The sequence below is a fragment of the Lissotriton helveticus genome, chromosome 6, assembly GCF_964261635.1.
Source record: "Lissotriton helveticus chromosome 6, aLisHel1.1, whole genome shotgun sequence".
NCBI lineage: Eukaryota > Metazoa > Chordata > Amphibia > Caudata > Salamandridae > Lissotriton > Lissotriton helveticus.
The window spans coordinates 419020851-419046347 of NC_136067.1; the positions used below are offsets into that span (position 1 = coordinate 419020851).

The 25497-nt window shown below is 41.8% G+C and overlaps 1 protein-coding gene across 11 annotated transcripts in view; it reads right to left on the reverse strand.

The window, feature by feature from the left end:
• DCDC2C (doublecortin domain containing 2C) overlaps positions 1-25497 on the reverse strand; it is a 5988712-nt gene that overhangs the window by 1679047 nt on the left and 4284168 nt on the right. The gene's annotated exons all lie outside the window — the stretch shown is intronic.

The following is a 25497-nucleotide window of genomic DNA, read 5'->3' on the forward strand; positions in this document are numbered from 1 at the left end:
AGGGCGTGTTTGCACACATGTGAACTCAGGCCCCGCCCCCTCCCTTCGCCACTGTGCAAACTCGCCCCGTGGCGTGTTTTAAGTTGGGGGATTAACTCCCCTTGAATACTGAGGGTCCCTGGGGTGCAACTAGCACACCAGCTATCTCCAGTAAGTGCCACAGAGCTGCTTTGCAGAGTGTTGTAAAAAGGGGCGTGGCCTCTGAACGCCTCTCTGCAACGCAGCCTCCTGGCCCATACTGCAGGTACCTGGTGGGTTAGTTGGCCCCCAGGGACCCACAGGATTGAGGAGGAATTAGTTCTCTAACCTAAAACGCGCAACAGGGTGTGTTTGCAGACATATCACCTCTGGCCACGCCCCCTTCCTTCACCACTGTGCAAACGCGTCCTGTGGTGCGTTTTAAGTTGGGGAATTTATTCTCTTTCAATACTGATGGTCCCTGAGGGCCAAATAGCCCAACAGGTATCTCCAGTATGCGCCAGGGAGCTGCGTTGCAGACAGGTGTTCAGAGGCCAAGCCCCTTTTTACACCTCTCTGCAAAACAGCTCTGTGGCACTTACTGGAGGCACCTAGTGGGCTAGTTTGACCCTAGGGACCCTTAGGATTGAAGGGGACTTAATCTCTCAACTAAGAATGGTGACAGGGCCTGACGTGATGTGTGCAAACACGCCTTGTGGCGCGTTTTAAGTTGGGGAGAAATTCCACTTCAAACCTCAGGGACCGTGGGGGTCAAGTAGCACACCAGGGGCTTCCAGAAAGCGCCACTGCGTTGCTTTGCAGAGAGGTGGGGCAGGCTGTGCCCCTTTTTACATCTCTCTGCTACAGAGCTCTGTGGCCTTACTGGATTTACTATGAATTCCGATTTAGTCACCTATTATCAGGAGAGACCTCATTGCTGCATCTTTGAACCCAGTACTCATCCTGAAAAGTAATTCTAACCATACTTACCAGTAACTTGAATTTCCTTCCAGAGGCTAATATTTACTGGTTTTACTTGGAAATTCTTCTAAGTGTGGAGTTTTGGAACTTTTAAATATTCATCTAAAATCAGCCGAACAACGAATTCCGATTTACTCACTTGTTACCAGGAGAGAACCCATTGCTGCATCTTTTAGCCCAGCACTGACCCTGAAAAGTAATTCTAACCCTACTTACCAGTAACTCGTATTTCCTTCCATAGGAATCCATTGTCTGCTTTTCACCAGGAAAGTTTGTGTCTATTTTCACAAACTAAAAATATTCCTTACAAATCGCCTGTATGATTTAAACGCATTCTTTCAGCTGTTTACAGGAGATGCACCAGTGCTGGATCCACGATCCACCACTGAGTAAGAAAAGTAACAATAACACTACTTACCTGCTAAGTGAATTTCCTCCCATAGGATAACATTAGTGATTCTATGTGAAAAAATTTCTAATTGTAAAATTTTAAAATACAATACTATTCCTTAAAAATCACTACTGTAACCAAAACGCTTTTACTCAACTGTTTACAGGAGATGTCCCTAGGACTGAATCTAGGATCCAGTCCTGTAGTTAGAAAAGTAATCCATAACGTAACTAATTGCATTTAACTAGAAATTCACATTGAGCTCAATGTTGCATTGTGTTTGAAATTGAGTTGCCCATTGCAACAACTGTAACTACTGTACTTAAAAGTCTATTGCCTATTTGCAAAGTATTTAAACTAAAGTCATTCATTCTGAGAAAGTATATTTTGTAATGTAATGTATAATGTAATTATAATGTAATTTAAAAAATAAAATATCTAAAAATAAATAGTTTAAAAAATGTAATAAATCAGTATCAAGCAAATAAATATAACATTTAATGCATTTAAAAATTGTCATGTACAAAACCTTTTAAATTCACTGAAAAAAACACAGGTTTCAGGCATGTTCTAGCTAGGAATTAGCATTTAAAAAACCTTAGAAATTCACTAAAAAACCATAGTTTTTAGGGGTGTTAAAGTTAGTTGGATATTTCACTCGTACAAAACCATTGAATTTCCTCCGCTACAGTTAGTTGTACTAACTATAACTCGCGTTCCCGCAATACACTGCTGATGATTTTCACATCAATAATTTTATTGCAATTTTTGCAGTGATATTATAAATCATGTCATAGAAGATGCCATGAGTGATATAATATGTGCGGTAACTAGCAGCACATGACGAGGGTGTGCGTTATAGTTACCAAAGCTGACTATAACTGGTCAATTTCAGTGATTTTGTACATTTATGGCTAGTTCTACGAAGCATTTGACTGGCCGTTTGAAACCGATAAAATGCTTTTTGGCATGTACCAACCCTATTTTGCAAGTCGGTGCCCTATTTCCAACTCGTAATATAGGGTTTAAGAGTCGCTTTTAGAAAGAGGCATGTTAAGGGTGTCTTTTCCAAATAGCGAATTGCACTGGTATGTAGGAATGTTTTGTGATCGGCAGTTGCAAAACATTCACAGTTCAAGTTGGTAATTAGCTATTCAAAATGAGAAGGGGTCCCCGTGACCCCTTCCGCTTTGTAAATGTGGGTGGCCCCTAAAAAATGAAAAGAAAACTTTTCATTATTTTCTTTTAAACGCATACAGTTTTTCTTTGAGTCAAAATGACTGCATTTCAAGAAAAATGTGTTTTATTTAAAAATCAGACACAGACATGGTGGTCTGTTGTCCCCAGCAGGCCACCATCCCTGCGTTATTGCTCATTCCCAATGAGTTGCAAATTGCGACCTGCCATGAATACTGATGAGGCAGGTCCCTTGTCTGAGACACATTAGTACATTTCATTTTGCTAGTCTATAATTGCGAGTTGCAAAGAAAATCACAATTAGAGACTAGCAAAAATGAAAAGTTTGTACATGTGGTGCTTAAAATGTTGCATAATAGGTAATAGTTCCCAGGTTCAGGAAAGTCAGGTGGGGGGGAGGGCATTCTCGCTGATAGGGGCCAACCTTTGGATCTGCTTTCTCTCCCAATTTCCACTCTGGAAACACACTCTTCATTCCATAAATCCTTGAAGACCTGGCTTTTCACATGTTCTAACTGTCACCTGCCTTAAAGTTATAGCTCTGCAACTTTTAATATCTGGTACATTGCTCTCTGTCTGCAGTACCTTGAGGCCCCTGGGCTAAGTCCCCGCTTTACAAGTCTTATACTCACTCACTCACTCACTCGCATTGTCCCTGAAATTCTCCTCTAAAACTATACCAATACTTTAACTTTTTTTTCCAGTGGATTTCTAGTTTAACCCCACAGACAGTCAACCCACTCTGTCTTTGGTCATAATGCAGCATGGGGTTGGCTGCAGGGCCTGGTTGTCCAAACCAATGCAGGCAGACAATGCTATGCACAGCAGGAGGATGACCACAGATTCTGGCTGCTTCAAACTACTTCCCTGCAGTCAGCAAACTCTATTGCCAGGCCCTGGGCTCAACCACCCCTGTAGGCAGCCAACATCCACAGGACAATATTAAACACATTTCAAATAATAGAGGTTTATGAAAAATATTTTTTTTTCCTCTTGGTGGAATTTCCAGTAAGTCTTTGATCCAGTTTCTTAAGAGTCAAACTTCAATAAGAACTTCAGTTACACTTCAAAATCAGGTCTTGTGTGTTTTATCTCCAAAGAATGGAAGTAGATACAGCAGCTGCTGAAATAAGTCTTGATTGGATTATAGATATCATGATTGAGTGTGCTCTGGTGCAGTGTGTTTAATATTGTCTTGTGGACGTTGGCTGCCTACAAGGGTGGTTGAGCCCAGGGCCTGGCCATAGCGTTTGCTGCCTGGATCCTGTAGGTCCACAGATTGATTTACACCCCAGTGGGTGGGTGTTAAGATGCCATCTTTTTGAGCACCTCCTACTGTTTGAAGTTCAGATATTTTTGCTGTAGACTTAGAATGTCAGTAGATGTGCAGATTGAATAAGCAAACCCACTTCTCCTTGTGTTTCTGTATCCACAAGGCAATAGTGGCCCAACGATCTCATTTTCCAGGGTCATATGGCATTAAAATGGGGAGGGGGCAGTGTGGCCGCCCTCCCCAAGATGTATTAGACCTCTGAGATCCTATCCCCTTGGGCTGCACATCATTAAAAAGGAAAGTGGGGCCACTCAGCCAGCAGTGCCTTTTATGGTCCCCGGGACACCATCGTTTGGGGCCTGCCTTGGTTATAGGTAGGTCAAAGGACAAAGGTTATTCTGTTGTCCTGGTGCTGCTGGATTTATCGTCAGCGTTCGATACTATTTCTCATACCATCTTGATCGAACGACTGTCTGTAAGCGGAATCGGCGATAGGGCACTGGAATGGATTAAAAGCTTCCTCTCCAACCGCACCCAATCTGTCACCATGGGTGAGTGTAGGTCGGAAGAGGCTAACATCACCAAGGGGGTCCCGCAGGGTTCTTGTTTGAGCCCGACCCTATTTAACACCTATGTGGCCCCCTTGGCAGAAATAACCAGAGCTTTCGGTTTCTGCCCAGTGTCCTACGCTGATGATAAGCAGCTGCTTTTTCCCTTTAAACAACTAACCCCGGAGATCTTACAATCTTTCTCCGATGGGATGAAGGCAGTTGCAAGATGGATGTCTTCCAACTTTCTTCAATGTAACGTTGGAAAGACGGAGGTGATGCTATTTGGTGAAGCAAGGGTCCAATGGTCCCCCGATTGGTGGCCTCCTGATTTGGGCCCAGTCCCCGAACCTAAAACAATAATCAAGAACCTGGGAGTTCGACTGGAACCGGAGCTGACCATGAAACAACACGTCATCACTACCGTGGGATCTTGTTTCCACGTGATAGGTCTTCTCCGAAGGATATTTCCTTTCCTTACCGACTCCCATAGGAGAACTTTAGTTCAGGCTCTAGTTATCAGCCGTCTTGATTATTGTAATTGTCTCTTGGCAGGTGCTAATGAAGAGGTTTTGAATCACCTGCAGGTGGTTCAGAACACAGCAGCTAGGCTGGTGCTTAATGCACCACCCAGATCTCCATCCAAACCTTTACTACATAAACTTCACTGGCTGCCTATACGTCAACGAGTGAGGTTTAAGACCTGCTGTACCATTCATAAGGGCCTCAACGAATTGGGACCAGAATATTTGGCTAGCAAATTTGTCCCTTATGTCCCCACCCGTACCCTTAGGTCTAGTGAACAGCTGTTACTGAGCGTTCCTAAGATAAATAAAACTAGACTAGGAGGTAGGGCCCTATCCGTGGTGGGTCCTAATCTCTGGAACACTCTCCCACTCTCGCTGAGACAATGCGCTAACCATCCTCATTTCAGAAAATATCTGAAAACTTTTCTGTTCAATTCACTTTAGATAAACACTTTGGCTGTGACTAAAAGAGCTCTAGTGGAATAATTTTATTATCACCTTTTCATTACTCAGTTCCTCTGCCGGTGTCACAAGCGCGGAGATACTCCTACGGGAGTTTATTCATAGCGCTATAAAAACCTGCAAATAAATAAATAAATAGGTGCCCCGGTGCCCACCCAGGGCACCGACTGATCAGCAGGTTGGGGCCCTCACTGACTCCCCGCATAGTGCAGGAGCTGGTATTGCTCCTGCATGAAGGGAGCAGCTGTTTTTTGCAGGCTCCACTGTGCGGAAGCAATATATGTTCTGATATCCTGCAGATCCGCCGCAAAATTGCAGCAACATTTCTAAGAAAAGTTTTTTTAGTCCAGAGCAGGGACCTGCTGGGGCCAGAAAGAGTGGTGTTAGCCACTCTATAGTTATATTTAAGATTCCCATAGATTAGAAATCCTGTGATTTGTACTCGCAACCATTTGACAAATCTCCACAAAACGTTGGCGACCTATTGCTTTTCCTACACGGATAATGCTGTACCCACCAATAAATGGGAAGTCCATGCATCAAGGCTTTATGTCGATCAAGATAAACCCATGGCCAAAATCATGGAGGTAGAGGGTACGCATCCCGATGAGAACAAGGCAGAGCATTTTGCTCCAACAGAAAAAGGAACCATAACCATGCTCAAGGGAATCAGGAAGGATGAGGTTCCAGGGCCCAATGGGCTACCAGGTAGCATTTTCAACGAAGATTGAGATTTCTAGGTCCCTCACATGCATAGCCTCTTCTACCAATGCTACAATACTTCAGCAGTACCAGACTCATGAAAACATTTATAAAAAAGGGGATGCTTCCCATCCGGAGAACTACAGACGGCTCACATTGTTGGACGTTGACAGGAAGGCATTCACACAAGTGCTCCTGATAAAGCTAGAGGCATGGATAACAAAAAAACTAATTATACTGCTATTCAAGACAGGATTTCGGACCAATTCATCTACACTGGACAACGCCATTGCGCTGTACCTGGCAAGCAAGGCCACTGAGGCCGCCAACCCTCCACTTTTTGCATATTTTGACGACTACTGTGCCGCCTTTGATGGCATTCACCGCAACATCCTGTGGGCAAAACTCGCAAAGTGGGGCACTCCAAGGAAACTTTTGGCAGCCATCATGACACTCCACACTGGTACTTGTGTTCGTACTAAGCTCACACAGACATGTGTAACGGCTAAGATCTAAATGAACAAAGGTCTAAAACAGGGCTGTGTGATCGCCCCACTTGTTCAACTGATACCCTGTGGACTTGGGAGAGGCACTCCTAAAAAACAATATCTTTCTGCCCAAATTAGGCCATCTCAGACTTCCGATTATGCAGCACGCAGACAATCTCTTTTTACTGGATCAAACTAGAAAAGGCTTGAAAAGGGCATTGGAGTCACTACACCGCTATAATTTGAAAAATAAACTTCAAGCCAATGCAACAAAACAAAGGTGCTGGTTTTTGGCCATAAATCAAAAAAATCATTATTGGGGTGGCATCTTGGCCCATTAAGGATTGCTACTGCTAACATATACACTTATTTAGGAGTACAATTCTCAGACACTGGTAGACCAATACTGCAGGCCAAAGCACTCGAGGCTAAAGCAGCTAACGTTACACATGGTTTATGCAAATTAAATCATAAGCTCAAAAGCCACTCAACAGAGGACATCCGACGAGTAATGCAAGCAAAGCTAATGCCAACACTGAGCTACAGCCATCTCGTCTTCCCTGGAATGCTTACCAACAAATTGGAGCGCTTGCACACCATGGCTTTCAGAAAGGTTTTTAATCTGCCATATTTAATGAGTCGAACACTGATCTGCCTGGAGTTCAATATTCCAGCAATGGACATTGAATGTAAAAAAGATTTAGTCAAATTCCATTATTGCATGATAAAGGCAGGCCCTGGCACAATCAGAGACTCTTTACAAACTGTTTTTAATGATAACACTAGTCGCTGGTAAAGGTACCACTTGATGGCTAACAAGACATCGGGCGTGCCAGCAGACCTTTTAATGGACACACCCATAACAATGGCTAGCCCAAACAGCCTGTTAAAAAAGCAGGGCAAAAAACTTCAAGGCAACAGAGTCTTGAACGGATTAGACATAGTCCCACTGCAGAGGGTCTTGTCTATTCACAGAACGCCACTTCATGCCAACCATACTTGAAGGCAGGATTGGGAAGGCAAGCCCTCCCGAATTTTTTGAGAATTAGGTTTCTAACACTACCAATACAGAACTACAGGGCCCATTGGAAAAACACACTGCCAAGAAGCAGCAGATGTTGTTTGTGCAATATCATATAGAATCAGCAGAGCATATCATCTGATGTAGCCCAGCTTTGATGGGTCTGAGGCGACAATATCCAAGAGCTATGTTCCTTCAAAATGGTGTAAGATCATGCAGAGAGGCTCTAAAGGTCATCTACACCACCACACTGCCGATGGACCTCACACAAATCGGGAACTTCTATGCAGCACCTGGAAGCGGATGTATGACATTACAATGCATGCTTTTACCACGCATGCCTTTACAACGCGGTTTTTACAACGCATGCCTTTACAACGCATAGTGCTTTGGGGAGCTGGATAGTGAATTGTTTAATTTACTATTCCAACTCCAGTCCCCGTGGATAGTAGGGAAGGTGTTGGATAGTAAATTAAACCTATTCCCTATCCTAGAGCGCCCCCAGTGCAATGCGTTGTAATGGTTTGCGTTGTAAAAGTTGCATCGTAAAGGCACTGCGTGGTAAAAGTTGCGTTGTAAAGGATGTTTCCCCCTGGGAGCACTCTATGAACAATGCAAGAACTGGCGATGAAAGCAAATAAAACATGAGCCACTGATCTTCTACCATGGCAGTTACATTGGCACTATATGATTTTATATACTGTCTACCTGTACTACTGTTTATCTTTTTCACATTGTACAGTTTATTTTGGGAGTAGTATTGAAAATATGAAGGTCCCAAAACAGGTTTTTCTACCAATATATTTTCTATAGACTTTTTAGACAGACATAGTAGCCAAACATCTGAACAGATTTTCACAACATGTGGCAGGAATAATAGACCTAACTGCAACTGCACTGTGCAACCACCACTGTAGAATATTACACAGCGGTGGTTGCACTGTGTAGTTATAGTTAAGTCAGAGTTTCCATTGGAAAAATGTTTATCTTCTAATAACTTTGGCTCCATTTGATGAACAAGCATAAACTTCACCTCAGTGCCTCCCAGTAATTTTTTGGAGCGACACGTCAAGCACGGACCACAACAATGGGGTGTCTCAAAACAATGACTTTCCATTGTAATTTCCATAGAAAACGTTGCAGATACAGAAAAAGCAGGTAAAATAATTGCATAAAAGTTGGCAAAATGTTAGAACTTCACTCTGAAAGTGTATTTTTAATTATTGGTGTAAATCCGTACAGGTGAGTTCAAGAAATTCCTGTTTAAACGGCGCTTGGGTGGTCATGAGGGTGTATCTGGAGACAAACCTTAATATCTACAACAAAAAGAAAACCTTCATTGTGTTATTTTACAGCAGTAACCTCTGTAGGAAATACTTTCAGTTTTACATCTTTGATTCCATCAAAATGGTATTCTTGTGAGCCATATATTTGTCATAAAGGTTTTTATAATACGCTAGATACTCTTTAAAACTCTGGTGAAGCTGAAGTAGGACACTGGCAAATCAACAAAAGGATGTTGCTGAGGCTGGAAGTATATATCGACAACAAAATAAATGCAAGGGACTGCTTCTTTTACAACCCTGGACTCATGTTATATTTACCAATAGATGTACCTGTGCTAGTCTGTTCGTTAACGTCTGGTTTTGTAATATCTTGTAGGTATGTCATACTGTAATCCCCCAGTTGTGCCAAAGATTTGTCTGTATTACATATCTCATCATATGTGGGTGTTACGTATGCCCCTTCTTGAACTTGGGCCTTGGTCTCTGAGAAGTATTCCAGGTAAATATTAAAGACCAATATTTCAGACTCTGATTTTCACTTTAGTATAAGAGGAGGCCTTGAAAGAATTATCAAACCCAAAAGACAAGTGTAATCTTTTCTAGGATTACAAAGAAAGTATATTGCACGTGTACTCAGAAAAGAGCTAGCGAATACTCAATACTGTAAAGACTTTAGTTATACACTTGAATCACATATGTATAAAAATATTGCCAGTAGAGGGAAAGTGAATATATATTGCCGGAAGTGAAGAGTATTATATTGTTTTTCGAGTACTTTCTTTGTGAGGAATAGAAGTTAGCCTGGAAAATCCAGGGTATCAAGTTGGCAGATGTTCTTGAATTTCCTAACCAGTATTTTATCTCTGTATTAGGGGATGAAGGTTTGATCTAAATTTGAGCGGGATAGAGAAATTAACCAGAAAGTGATCTGATCAGTCATCTTCCTTTGGTGTGGAGTGGGTGATGCTGTACAAGAAGAACACAATTAGATCCAGAGTTCTAGTTTTGATGTTTATTAAAAAAAGAGTTGTGTTAGGCTGAAAAGCTTTATAAAGTTTACTATATCCTAAAAATAGTTTGAATGTGGGGTTACTCAAGCCAATAAGGAAAAACACCCACGTATATGTTGCTAGGCGAAAGCGTTAGACTAAGAGAGATGTATTCAGTTACATGTTTAATAACATTTTTGGAGAGCACCGGGTAAAGACTGTTTATATATAGGAACAGGATGAAGAAAGCATCAAGACAAGAGACCTGGCTACTGTCATGCATGCGTAGGATGGGAAACTGAGGTTGGTAGCATTTTGCAATGAATTGAGTCTTTTATGATTAATATTAGGCGTCTGCCTGTTTCAGCTTAATGATCAACTCTGAATTATTGTATCCAGATGGCACCAGAGAGTTTACAATGTTTTGAGAGAAATTATTGAGTCAAGATTTAGTAATGCTGAGTAGTTCAGCTCTCCTTGATTCAATAAGGGATGTCATTTGGGAATGAGGTGCATAAGCAGATCTGATAGTGTTTTAAATGCAGTATAGATGAATGCTAGTTTCACCTTAGGTTTTAGATGCCCTAGATCAATAGATAACTATTAAGTTGTCTAAAGTGACTTTCTTTAATAATTTGAAGGGATTGGTTAAGCTTTCTGAGGAGGACAGGTATAGGTCTGGGCATCCATTGTCAGCAGGTGGAGCAGAGGGATCTGCTAAGTCTAGAAAAGTAAGACCTAAAGAGAGACGTGGGGAAATACATGAGAGGTATGCGAGAGTAGGTATAAAGGTGAAGGAAGGACTCAGTTCTAAGATCCTCCAGCTGAATTTATGGCAGACTGATGCCACTGGCTGGCCAACCGGAGGGCCTCTCTACTGCTGAAAGCAGCAAGTTCCTAAGGACTGATTAAACATTTTCTTTCCAGATTTCCGTTGGATTGCCCTCATCAAACTCTCTCTTCTCTCGGAAGTCCCAGCATCCCTTTATGGCGACCCCCGCCTTGACCCCAGTCATCTTTGGGTGTGGTCACAGGGCCTACAGTGGGTTTTGAACAGTGGTTCCTAGCCGCCAAATTTGAAAGGAGTTCTGAGTAGAGTGTGCAGGTAAGATAGGCAAAGAAAGGCGGGCAATGGGTGCTGTGAGTGGGAAACTTCAATTTGGTGTTTGAAGAAGCATCTTTTATTGTATTACCAAGGAAAACAGGTTATTAAAAGTTCAAAGAGTATTTAAGGTGAATAATTGGAGTGGTGGGTTGGACTTTACTGCACACATATGGCAGCAAATAATTACTGAACAAGTTATTAAGAAGTGCAAAAAATGTTGTCTGTGTTTAGCTATCTGTGCAGAGGGTGTCCCGAGAATTATTGTTAGGGTTGAGTTGTAAAAACAAGTTACTGAATCCTATTGAGATGCTGGAAACAGCAAGGAGAACAAATAAATTGGCAAGCCTTAAGGGAATTGGTAAGGGTAAGGTGCATTATGAAGTGAATTTTAAATACTTTGAAAAAAGATCAGAGCTACAAGTAAGGTAGAAAGATGAAGTTTGAACAAAAACGATCTGCAGGCAGCTCTACAAGCAAGACCGTATCTCCATCTGTTGTTGCCCTAGCCTTATCAATAAAAATATTCATGGATAAGCACTTTGAGTACAAAAAAAGGTGGGGTAGATAAACCAACAGTAAGCAAACGTAGCCTGGAAATAAATGAGTGTTTGAGTGTGCAAATAAGGAGAGAGCACTCTGATTTTGGAGTCTGATCTTGAAGGCAATCGATGCGTAAGTTTACTGATGGATTTTCAAGATTCACAAGTCTCAGGTTCCACTGTTTTCATCCTCTCCAAAACTTGTTAGGCCAGTTGACGTAAGACTGAATGAAGAGGTAAAGGTATAAGGAGACAAATTAGGATAAAATGTGGCCATGATTGGAAATGAGGGTGAGGTATACATTTGCTAGCTAGTAGATATGGGGAATGTCTGTCTTTTCATACTTTTTTAGTAAAACAGCATTTTTGGACAACATAAACATCAAAACTGTGCAAGACTAAGTCCATGCCCGCATTTAAGGGCTTCCATTGAACATGACCAGTGCGTAAAGTCTGTAAAGTCCAGGTTAATAGCATGATAGATCTAAGCTTTGATTGCCCATGTTGCCAGTGGGACATGTCACCTTGTAAGATGTCAATAGCATACGAGACAATGTTTCCCAGAGAATATATCTTAGTGGATAACAAAGTCATACCATTGTAAACCAATGCTACAGATTTTTCTAGATTTGCTCTTTCAATTTCACCTATTTTCTCAACAGCTTCTTGTGAAACTTTCAATACTTCATTGTATATAGCATAAAGAAAGTACTTTTAGCATGGCTTTTGAGGACCAAATAAAAAGTCCTGTAAACCCATGTCATCAGAAAGGAGAGACAAGTGTGTTTCAACTGAGCCATCCTTGAATGTTTTTTCAACATAGTATGTTGTTAACACTCTCGAGTGTTATTTCTGCACAAAACATGAGTCTGACCTACAAGGCCTACTTATCCTGAATCCTTTTGTGTTAATAGGAAAATGTGCCTGACATGTGTAAGTATCTAACTGCTATAGATTGTATCTCCGTGCGCGTCACTTAAAATTAGCTATTTTGTTGAGGTTCAAGGTATCGCTATCCTTGTCGCACTGTGTCTGTCAGTGCCTTATATAATCAAAGAATCTGTGATAAGTGTATCACAAAGGACGCGTTAGTTTTACATGAAACACGAGGGTTTCTTCACCATTAGTGAATCATTTAAATGAAACAGGTATAGTTGCCATCAAAGATAGGCGTTTCAATATAGTCAAAAATTTCAATTCCAAATTTCAGCAAAAGAATTTTATTTTTCGTTCTTTGTCATTTGGTATGATCAATCCATTGATATTTAATCCTTTTTAAGCATTACATCATGCCCAATGCATTTCGGGTATAACCCTTCTTCGGGGGCCTGTATAAAATGAAAACATGCAGGACCTTAGCAGTCAGCAAAAACAAACCATAATAAATTCAAGACATAATATATTCAAAACATCATTCTGCTACACTAAGACGTTACTGAGTTCAATTTGAAGTTATTGCAATGGTTAAAATAAAACATGCTCCGTCTAACAATGTTCGTGCTATTGGTGTAAACATCGTGGGGTTCAGAGTTAAGCTTTCAACATAACGTTAAATAAGATCGCGGTAGTGATCTAAATTGAAGAAATTACATGAAGCGTTAGCGTGACTAACAATTAGGCTTGCTAAATGAGAATAAAGTTCTCTATTCTGGCGTCTTTCGATATTTACTTACTGATAAAGTAATGCGGGCGGCTCGCGGTCGGAAACACGCCGGGTTAGGCAAGGCTGTCAGAATAGACCAATCAGCGGGGATGTTGTAGCTAAGGCTCGCGGTCACGTGATATACACGGTCGCGAGAGATGTAAGTGTTGCACGCTTGAAAAGCGTCCACAGGACTGCGGGCGCTATGATATCAATAAACATTACCAAAGAGGCAATGTAATGTGGAAATATTAACTATTACATATGTAAATAAAAAGTTGGTCGTGAAGACCTGGCGATTATTAGTTAAATGGATGGTGATTGGACAGTGGTTTGACCACGTGATCATGGTCTCGTAAACACGACGAAATGAAAACAAAACGATCGGAAATTTGTTCAACGGATACCTACTCTATGGAAGGTTCCTATATATAGTGTGTGAGTGCATAAATGGATGAGATTCCATATAGGTGAATGTAAATGAAATATCTGCCAACAGTGGCTAATATACAAATTTACAAATAAAACATGAATGAATATACAAAAACAATATATGCATAATATGAAGACTATTTGGTAGCAGTGCAAATATATCATGCTTATTTCATTACATTAATGATGAATTCATAGTAAATCATTCTTGGACATTCTGATAGAGAGATGGAGGACCGAATTATCCTCAAAAATCAAGGTTGTGTCTACTATTCATAGAAAACATGCTAGTTCAATTCTGTCATTGAGCCCCGATGGTTGAAGGGCATTAAGTTTTTTGATCCAACGGAATTCGGATTGTAAACGTTGTTTCACAAGGTCCATGTCGCAGCGTTGTGGTAATATCTCCAGTATGGTGAATTTGAGTTGCGCTATTTGGTGATTATTTTCCAGCCAATGTGTGGCTACCACTGATTTAGTGTTCTTTGTGCGGATGTTGCTTTTGTGTTCTGATATTCTAACTTTTAGCTTCCTTTCTGTTTGTCCGATATATATTTTTCCACATGGACATTTGATAGCATAGATGAGGTTTTTTGAATCGCAAGTGCCATTGTATTGAAGGTTGATGGGATAACCTTTCGTAGGATGTGTGAACTTGTTGCCAATCATGACATTATTGCAGTGTGTGCAATTAAAACATTTCGACATGCCTTTGAATTGAAGTTTTTCTGTTTTGCTGGATGTAAGTATTTCTTTCAGATTTCTTGATCTTTTGAAAGCAAAGGTCAATCGTTCACTGTACATATTGATCAGATCTGGTTCATCTTTTATGAGCTTCCAATGATGGTTAATTATTTTCTTAATTTTGTTGGCTGCCGTTGAATATTTTAGTACACAAACAGTTTTGGTTTGATTTTCAATTTGAACTGATGTTGTTAACAAACTTTCTCTGGAGAATTTTTGCACTTTTTTCTGCGAAATATCTAAAATCTCCTTAGGATATCCTCGTGTTAAATACTGTTCTTCTTGTTCTTTCCAAATTTGTTCTAGCTCATGCACATCAGAGGTTATTCTTTTCAGTCGAATGAATTGGGATGTAGGCAAATGTTTTTTTAATGTTTCCGGATGGAAGCTTTGGAACAATAAGCTTGAATTCCGATCAGTGGTTTTCTTATGAACTTTAGTTTGTATTTGTTGATTACATAGAGTGATTTGTACATCAAGAAATGAGATTGACTCCCCGTCTATTGTGTGTGTGAACTTGATTCTTGGGTTCACCTGATTCAGTGCAATGATATTGTCAAGTAACAATTCTCTTTCACCTTTCCAAATGAGGAATAAATCGTCAATGTATCTTTTGAAGATTACTAGGTTGTTTGACCAGTTTTCATTCTCAAGGATGTTCTCGTGCTCAAATTTCGACATAAACAGATTGGCGTATGAGAGGGCCCCCCCAAAACCCATTGAGGTTCCATTGCATTGGTTGTAATATTTGTTGTCCCATTCAAAGTAGCTATGATAAAGTGCAAAATGCAGCAGCCAGGACAGACACAGTCCGTCTTTATGAGGGCTCAGACTCCTTCGTGTTGACTCTTATCTCCCAGACTAGATCCCCGATCTTTGAAAGCCAACTAGTGGTTGCCGGTGCTTCCTTAACTTCACCAGTGGCAGAACATTTCTGTTGGACAATGCTCTGAGTGTCTCTGACGTCATTTAGGTCATTCTGTAAAATATCCAAACATTCACTGATATCAAAAGTCATTTCCACAGCCACTGTACTGGGACTGTAAAGGTCTGGAACCCACATTTTAACCCCAAACAAAGAACAGCCTCCTGATGCCTATCACGGACTTTGGGGCGACAGACGCACTAGGGGCTATGTCTATCTGATTGCTGTAATGTTGTATTTGAATGCAAATGAAAATAAAAATAAATTTGATCTAAAAATGTAAAGAGGTATCAAAAAAAGACCGCTTTTTACAAGAAAATAAAACATAGTTAAGATTCTGGATGAAGCATTTAAAGTGAAAAATAAATTTTTTAGTTCTGTAATCAATAGAATTCGTACACTAGATAAGGTAATTAATGTGTTCAAATCATTTTTTAATGAAGAAAGTTACTTTCAGGATAATGATTTGGTGCATGCAGTTGACACCAGTGGTCGAGCATATGAGGTGAAGGACGGTTGTCCGGTTGAAAAAGAAGATATTGTGCCTAGACATACAGAAGAGGTGTTAACTGATGAAGTTTTAGGGAGATGTCCTAAGGCTCCTGTGTATACATGGAATTGTAGTAGTATTTGTAGTGTGCGACAGGATTCAATTGATTTGATTCGCACTTTCTTACGGACATATACTAAGAAAAGTGTGAAACAAAAAATGAAAATTTTACAAGAGTTAGATCCTTGTAGAGTGAAAAAAAAGGTTTGCAAGGGCATTCACTGGCTTGTCTTTCAAGAAAAGTATGTCAGAGTGTTTTTCACCATTTTAGGATGTTAGCAGTGCATCATAATAAAGTGAGGAAATTAGTCAGAAGGTTGTATTATGCAAAAAGTCCAGCACTTAAACTAAAACAGTTAAACAGTGCTCTTTGGCATGGAACTGAATTAGATGTCAAAACCATTTGTGATGAAATTGAGTTTTGTTACTTTGGTGAAAAAGAGGTCAGTGCAGAAATTGATACAGTAATAGAAGGTAATGTAGAAGAAAATGTAGAGATTTAAGTACAGAAAAATTTGAAAGTTTAAGGTCAATTCAAGTGAAAGGCCTAATTTTTCTTGTGTGTGTTGTCGACACACTCATTATAAGCCTCAGACTAGATTAGTTGATTTATATGTAAAAAGCGAAAAGATAAATAATAATGAGTGGAAGGATTTTGCAACTTATTTGTTGGTTGAAAATTGTTTTGATTTGGGCTCTGATCAACGTATTTGTAAATATTGCTATAATAAGTTAAATGAAAACAGAATGCCTGCTAGAGCTGTTCATAATAATCTGGAGTTGGTAGACATTCCTTCTGAATTGATGGATTTAAATACCTATGAGTCTATTCTGATTCAATGTGTGCATCCTTTTCAGGCTATTGTTCGTATGGAGCCTAAGACAGGGAAATTGCCTCATTCAGAGAGGATTAAAGGGAAGAGTTGTTTATTTGCCTCTAGATTTTAAGAAAATTATTGATACAATTAGTGTCGAAAAAGTAGAAGAGGAACCTCTGGTTATTCTAGTTAATGGTGTTCCAACAAAAAGTAAGAAAATCTGGCAAGCATTAGTGGATGTTAGGAAAGTCAAAAAGGTAACGTTGTATTTGGTAAAAAATAATCAGTACTATAAAAATGTGTATGTGGGAGAAGAGCAAACAACTGTACAAGACGACACTGATGTCTCTGCTGGGCAAATAGAAAAAGTTGATGTCTCTAGAAGTGAAGAAATTTATGAACATTATAGTGTTCATCCATTGCATTCCAAAGAAGTAATGGGGAATGCTATTGACTTGTTTCAGATGAAAAAAGCCAAAGGAAGTCCCATTAGTGTATGGGAAGAAAGTTTGGAAGCTCGTTGTTTTCCACAGTTATTTCCAACAGGTGAAGGTGGATGATATGACGACGACCTGTTCAAATTCCTGCATCTGAATACCGGACTTCAATATTATATGCAGAAGATCCAAGGTTTCGTCAATGCATTCCATATTTGTTCCATCTACTGTTTGAGAGTGACTTGTCTGGACATTCCTATGCAGTAAACCATATACTGAAAAGTGAAACACATCTACAAAATGTTTCGGCAAGGGATTTTATGGATAAAGTGAAACTGCAAGACAATGTTTTGGAATCTCAGCTAATTAATCTCATGGCATGTCAGCGTGGTACTAACGAGTATTGGTACTGTTGTCATGGGGAATTGAAATGTATGCTAAGAAACTTAGGAACTCCTACATGGTTCCTCACTCTTAGCTGTGCTGAGTATGCTTGGGAAGACTTACTTGAATTTCTACGAGAGGCAAATAAAAACATTGAAAATATTGAATACAAGACACCTGGACGACTGTGCTCTTTGGATCCAGTTAATGTATGAAGGTATTTCAATCATAGGTTTGAAGCTATGATGTCTTTTATTACAAACAAAAAAAATCCTCAGCTTGGAGAGGTGTTGGATTTCTTTTGGAGAAAGGAGTATCAAGCAAGAGGTGCTCCTCATATACATATGCTGCTATGGAATAAAGATGCACCAAAATTTGGAACAGATTCAGATGAGAAAGTGATGAGTTTCATTGAGCAGTATTCTACATGTGCTGTTCCGAAAAGTACAGAAGAAAACAATTTAAGATATCAAGTTTTACGCTTTCAAACCCATCATTGTGGGAAATACTGTCGTCAAAAATACAAATCCAAGGACAAGTTCCACACGAAATGTCGTTTTGCATTTCCACGTCCAGTAACATCGAAAGGAAGAGTCAACAATTTTATGTCTTCTCTGCGACATACTGTGACAAGAAAATCACCCAAAAATACATACAACCTAAGAAGAAATGAGGAATCCAAATTCATAAATGACTACAACCCAGTCATTTTGTCCATGTGAATGCTAACATGGATATTCAATATGTGGCTGACAACTCTATTGCTGTGGCTCGATATGTGACGTCTTACATCACAAAATCAGAAAAGACGGAACTGAAGGAAATGTGGGAGGAAATTTCACATGAAAATTGTACAGTTACAGTCTGAAGATGTCGCATCGAGAAATTGGAGCATATGAATATTCTGATCGGTTGTCATCAGCAAGTCTATATGCCAAATCTAGAACCATCATTTGGGTGAGTCTAGGTCTTGCTGCAACACGAAACCGAGTTTTGAAATCTGTACAAGAAATAGAGTATTTGGCGGAGAAAGAACCAGACAGTACAAATATTTTGAAGACAAACATGTTGGATACATACTATCCAAATAGAAGTACTCACCTTGAGAACTTTTGTCTCTATGAAGTTCTGCAAACCTATATTTTTAAAAAGAGCGTCACAGAAGACATCAATAAAGGTGTATATGCTGTAATTGGTTGTGAAGACTGTCTAATGAAACAAAGAAAAGGCCATTTGATTAATCATCGTAAATTGAGTTGTGATTCTCCAGACAAAAGGGCATTTTATTACTTAGCTCTTTTGCAACTCTTTAAGCCTTGGCGTACAGAAGAGGAACTACTTGGAGATTTTCTTACTTATGAAGATTCGTTCAATGCAACCAAGGATACGATAGAATGTCCTGTTTTTTCAAATTCTCTGCAAATGTTGAACGAGGAAATACAGCACGAAGCTACAATTGCAGCAGAGATTGCTAGAGACCGTTCTCAAGATAGTCAGAGTTCTGCTTCATTGAGTCAGGATCCACTAGAAGGACCAATTATACAAAATGAAGCTGCCACTGCCATGGATGAATTTGAAAGAGCCATGGAACAAGCTCAGGAGGATGGAGTTGACTTAGAAGATTTGGAAAAAGAACTAAACGTTGAGCACAGACAAATACATGACGAAGTCACAGAACACATTAAGCATGGTTTATCTCATGAGAAAAAAGAGTGCTCATGTACATCATTTGTACCTGTCCGACTATATGTGAGTGGAGAAGCAGGAACTCGCTCTCTTGTGTTGTTACTGTTCCAACTGGGTTGGCAACACCCAACATTAAAGGGATTACTTTACATCGCTTATTGATGCTGCCAGTGGAGCATGATAACAAATTACAATACCACAAGCTATCTGGAAAAGCTTGTTGTGAAGTTTCAAGAGTCCTAAAGAAAATGAAACTTCTTATCATTGATGAAGTAAGTTATGAGGACATGGGAGTGTGATTGATTCTTTGCATAACTGACTAGGTGTGTGAGTAACTCCATGCATGAGTGGCACTGTGTGAGTGTCTGTATAGGTGTATGAGTGCCTATGAAAGTGTTGTATTGATGAGTGTCTGTATGTATGAGTGATTGTATGGGCGAATGAGTGGATGTGTTTGTAGACTTAGGAATCAGTGAGTGTGTATGTAGTAAATGGTATAGGTGTTTCAATGGTTTCAGGAATTGTAGTCTGTATTCAACACTGGATGTATCAAACGGTTAGATTAGAGTTTGAGGAGGTGCATTATATTATCACATGGATGATGTCATCAGTGATGTTATTTGAGATGTCATCAGTGATGTCATCAGTGATGTCACTGACCATGTCATGAATGATGTAATATGTCACATCATCAGCAGTGGATTGCGTGCGCACGAGTTATAGTGAGTCCAACAAACTATAACGTGGGAATTTCATTGGTTTTGTATGAGTAAAATGTTTAGCTAACTATAACTGGTGTGAAACCTATGTTTTTTTCAGTGAATATATATATATATATTTATTTTTTGAACAACACAAAAGCGAACTATAACAGAAATGAAAAAATGCACATGAAATAATCAAATGTCTGTCCTCATTGTAAATAAAATGCAAATATGTAACTAAACTACATATCCCGTAATGCCCCTTAACCCCTTTGATGCTGATGACGGAGCGGTTCCGTCATCAGCATCGGTTGGGCTGTGCTGATGACGGAACCGCTCCATCATCAGTACAGCCCTGGGGAGGAGCGCTGGCGCTCCCCCCCTGGGGCATTGATCTTTGTGCTTTTACCTGGGGTGGCAGCGGAAGACTTTCCGCTGCCACCCCCTGGCCCCCCCACGCTTCCTGGTGATGTCAGCGCACACCGACGTCATCAGGAAGCGCAGGACGCGCTGGAAGCCATTTGTTTCCAGCGCGTCCAGCAGAGAGGTGGGTGTTGTGCTGCTCCGGTGTGGCGGGGGCCGTTTTTCGGTGCCTTGAGGCATCGGGGGGGAGGAAACTGTGTTTCCTCTCCCCTGATGTCCCATGCACGGCATTCCTGGTGCACGATCGCTCACAGCGTCGCGATCGTGCACCAGGAATGCCCCACTAGACACCAGGGATTGTTTTTGGGCATATTTATTTGTCGAGGAAGCGACCCCTTGGGCAAGGGTCGCTTCCTGTTGAGAGCAATAAAATGTATCAGACTTTTCTGCCCCCCCCGGGCAGATCGGCCGTTTCTTTGGCCGATCTGCACCCGGGGGGGCAGAAAAGCCCACTATCACCAGGGATTTGTTTTCTTTTGAAAAGGAAGCGACCCCTTGGGGAAGGGTCGCTTCCTAGTGGCCCTAATTTTTTTATAGACTTTTCTGCCCCCCCCCCGGGGGCAGATCGGCCATTTTTTGGGCCGCATCTGGACCCAGGGGGTGCAGAAAAGCCCACTAGACACCAGGGATTGAAATATATTTATAAACGAAGCGACCCCTTGGGCAAGGGTCGCTTCCTTAGAGGGGAAAAAAATGTGTCAGACTTTTCTGCCCCCCCTGGGGCAGATCGGCCTTTTTTTGGCCGATCTGCACCCGGGGGGGGGGCAGAAAAGCCCACTAGTCACCAGGGATTTGTTTACAATTGAAAAGGAAGCGACCCCTTGGGGAAGGGTCGCTTCCTAGTGGCCCTTATTTTTTTTAAGGCTGGTCTGCCCCCCCTGGGGGCAGATCAGCCATTTTTTGGACCGCATCTGGACCCAGGGGGGTAGAAAAGCCCACTAGACACCAGGGATTTTATTATATTTATAAAGGAAGCGACCCCTTGGGCAAGGGTCGCTTCCAGGGGGCATTATAAATATTGTAGACTGTTCTGCCCCCCCTGGGGGCCGATCGTCTGGTTTTTTTTACTGTTTCTCGACCCAGGGGGTATAGAAAAGCCCATTAGACTCCAGGGTTTTTTTTTATAGGGAGCGACCCCTTGGCCAGGGGTTGCTTCCTTGGGCCCATTTGTTTTAAAAAGTATGTTCTGCCGTGTCTTTATTTGGCCTCCCTGCCCACCGTAGTGTGGCTTCCAGGGGGCCCACGTTTATAATGATTTATAATCTTCCCCCCTTGGGGACAGACACCCCATTTGTGACATACCCTGTGACATAGCCTGTTGTAATGTGTGTTGTTTTTGTTTCTTCTAATGTGTATTGTTTTTTTTCTCTTTAGATTGTTGCAGTGTGCGGTTCCGTTACTGGTGGTTCTGTTGTTCTGCTGTTTCTGTAGTTGCATGTGTTTGGTAAGAGACCTCTTTTTTGTTCAATTGTAATGTAATTGTTTATTATATAGTTTTTTGTGAAAAAGGCTTTCATTTTTTATCTTACTTTGCGCAGTGTTGGGGTTGTTGAGTTGTTTGTGCAGACTCCTTTATTTGTAAGGATAATGGCTAGCCGCCGGATTACTGCTCAGCAAGTTGTTGGAATGCTTTTTGATTCTTCCTCTGACCATGGTCCAGAGACTGACTCTGATTCTGAGCCAGAGGTGGGAGGTGAAGATTCAGGTAGTGAGTTTTCTCTACACATGGCTTCATCTGATGATGAAGACACTTTGAGTGCTGATGAAGCTACTTTTGGTGTGGATGATGTGCCTGTGGTTGCGGAGGACATTGCTGTGCCTTTGGTTGCGGAGGACATTGCTGTGCCAATAGTGCGGCAAGAGACATCTGGGCTGCAGCCTGGGGCTGCTAGACTTCCAGTTGGTGTAGTGAGACAAGAGGCAGCTGGGCGGCAGCCTGCGGCTGCAAGACTTGACGATGAAAGTTCTGACCTCTGGGTTGCACCAGGCATGGTGCAGCCGGCATTGCCTGAATTTACTGGTGTTCCAGGGTGTAGGGTGAACACTGAAAACCTTTTGCCTATTGATTTTTTCAAGTTGTTTATGGATGATGTGTTTTTGGCAGCGATTGTAGAGCAGACTAATTTGTATGCTGAAAGTTTTTTGAGGGTGAACAGTGCCAGCCTTAAGCCCCATGCTAGAGCTACCCGGTGGACTCCCACAAATTTGGAGATGAAAAAGTTTTTGGGTTTAACTTTTTTGATGGGTTTGCTTAGGAAACCATCAATGCTTCATATTGGTCTACTAGTCCCTTGATGGCAACAGCTAAATTTCCGGCAGTCATGAGTCGTGATAGGTATTTGCTTCTGCTTCGGATGATGCATTTTGTTGACAATAGTCTTGCTTTGCCACGAGATCACCCTGATTGTGACCGTCTTTTCAAGATTCGGCCTGTCATTGATCATTTTGTTGATCGATTTTCTGAGATCTTTTATCCTGGGAAAGAAATTGCAGTGGATGAGTCTTTGCTGTTGTTCAAGGGCCGCTTGGTATTTCGGCAATACATTCCTAGTAAGAGGGCACGCTATGGAATGAAACTGTATATGCTGTGTGACAGTGAGACTGGATATGTCTCTAATTTCAGGGTGTACACTGGTAAGGAATCCAGGATTAACCCCCCTGGTTGTCCGTCGACTTTTGGAGTGACTGAGAAAATTGTGTGGGAACTTGGTCGTGGATTTTTTAACAAAGGCCATCATTTGTATGTCGATAACTTCTACACTGGTGTGCGGTTGTTCAGGGAATTGGCCAAAGTGGACACTGTTGCTTGTGGCACAATCCGCTCAAACCGTAAAGATTTCCCAAAAGAACTTGTTTGTCGAAAGCTTGCTCGGGGACAGTGCAGTGCATTGCGTTGTGAGGAGCTTCTAGCTGTGAAGTTTTCAGACAGGAGAGATGTCTACATGTTGACTACAATACATGATGAAAGCACTGAACCGGTGACTGTTTGGGGTCAGGTTGCAGAAGCGCGCAAACCTGTGTGCATACTGCGCTACAATAAGTACATGGGTGGTGTTGACAGAGTAGATCAGAGGTTGGAACCGTATGCTGCTCTTCGTAAGGCTTACATTTGGTACAAGAAGTTGGCTATCCATCTTTTCCACTTGGCAACCTCTAATGCTTTTGTTGTGTTCCATAAATCTTGTCCCCAGTCAAAGATGACTTTTGTAAAGTTTCAGGAGTCTGTAATAGGCAGCCTCGTTTTAGTGGAACAGTCAAGTGTTCCTAGAGTTGGAGTGGTGGAGGATGTTGCCAGATTGAAAGATCGCCACTTTCCTGATACAATTCCTCCTACAAACTCAAAAGACTTTCCCAGTCGGAGATGTAGAGTCTGTTGGCGAAGAGGTTTGCGGAAGGAGGTTCGTATGTACTGCCCCGACTGCACTTCAAACCCCGGGCTGTGTGTACCTGCTTGTTTTAGATTGTACCACACGCAAAAGAATTTTTGGGAGTATCAATGAGTGGTAAAGTGAACTGGTTGGTCTTATTGTTCAGTTTCAAAGTTTGCATTTGTGTAGTCTTTTTAGATTTAGTTTTTGAGTTAGTAGATTTGTATCAATTTGCAATTTGTTTTTGTTTTTCTTTTATTTTCAAAAAAAATTAAAGTATGATGTTGGTTTGCGTGTAGTGTCCATTGTCTGACGGTGTGCATGGTTTGGCGCTTGGCTGCCGGTGTCTGTGGACTGGTGCTTGTCTGGCGGTGTCTGTGGACTGGTGCTTGGCTGGCGGTGTGCGTGGTCTGGTGTTTGGTTGGCGGTGTGCGTGCTCTTGCGAGTGCCTGGTGTTGTGTTTGGATTTGTCCTTGGCTGGTGGTGTGCGTGGAGTGGTGCTTGGCTGGTGGTGTGTGGAGTGGCGCTTGGCTGGTGGTGTGCGTGGAGTGATACTTGGCTGTCTGTGCACGGAGTGGTGCTTGGCTGGCGGTGTGTGTGGAGTTGCGCTTGGCTGGTGGTGTGTGTTGAGTGGCGCTTGGCTGGTGGTGTGTTTTGAGTGGCGCTTGGCTGGTGGTGTGTGTGGAGTGGCGCTTGGCTGGTGGTGTGCGTGGAGTGGTACTTGGCTGTCTGTGCACGGAGTGGCGCTTGGCTTGCGGTGTGCGTGAAGTGGTCCTTGGCTGGTGGTGTGTGTGGAGTGGTACTTGGCTGTCAGTGTGCGCTGAGTGGTGTTTGGCTGGCGGTGTGCATGGTCTGGTGCTTGGATGGTGGTGTGCGTGGAGTGGCGCTTGGCTGGCGGTGTGTGTGGAGTGGCGCTTGGCTGGATGGTGTGTGTGGAGTGGTACTTGGCTGTCTATGCATGGAGTGGTGCTTGGCTGGCGGTGTGTGTGGAGTGGCGCTTGGCTTGCAGTGTGCGTGGAGTGGTGCTTGGCTGGTGGTGTGTGTGGAGTGGTACTTGGCTGTCGGTGTGCGCTGAGTGGTGTTTGGCTAGCGGTGTGCATGGTCTGGTGCTTGGATGGTGGTGTGGGTGGACTGGCGCTCGGCTGGCGGTATGTGAGTAGTTACTTTCTGTTGGTCACTACACACACTGCTAGTTGAGTGACACTCCACGCAGTCCATCATTTTGTGTTGTTGCAATGTCAGAAATGTGGGCGTGTGAAAGTGATGGGCCCTTGAATGGCCCTGTCTGCTGGTGTGAGTGTTGAAATGTGATGGGTCCGCGGCTGGCGGTGTGAATGTTTTGTATTTGTCACACGTACGAAAGGTGTATGAATGGCCTGTAAAGAGGTTGGTGCCTTGACGTGGCTTTACAGCTCACAAGCTGTGAGTCAGTGGTTCAGTTTATCATACTTTTAATTATACGCAGTGTATTTCATTTTGTGAAATTACTTGCGAATACAATTGTATGTACTGAATCATCACTCACCCTCGTGCCAAATCCAACCAGTATGTGTGTGTGCTTGCGGAATAGATGGCTGTGCAGTATTATTTGTCTTTTATCTCTTTCTGAAGTAGGGTGTACCTTGTCCCTTATTGTGATTGTTGTAATGTGTTGCTGTTCCTTCCGGATGGTGTCAATGGTCTGGTTTGTATCAGGTATGAAAGGTGCGTGAATGGCCTGTAAAACGGTTGGTGCCTTGTCGTGGCTTTACAGCTCACGAGTTGCGAGTCACTGGTTCGGTTTTTATGCATTTATTTATTGACAGAGCATTTCATTCTTTGAAATATCTTGTTAATAAAATTTTATGTACTGAACCATCACTCGCCCTCGTGCCAAATCCAACCTGTATGTGTGTGTCTTTGAGGAATAGATAGCCG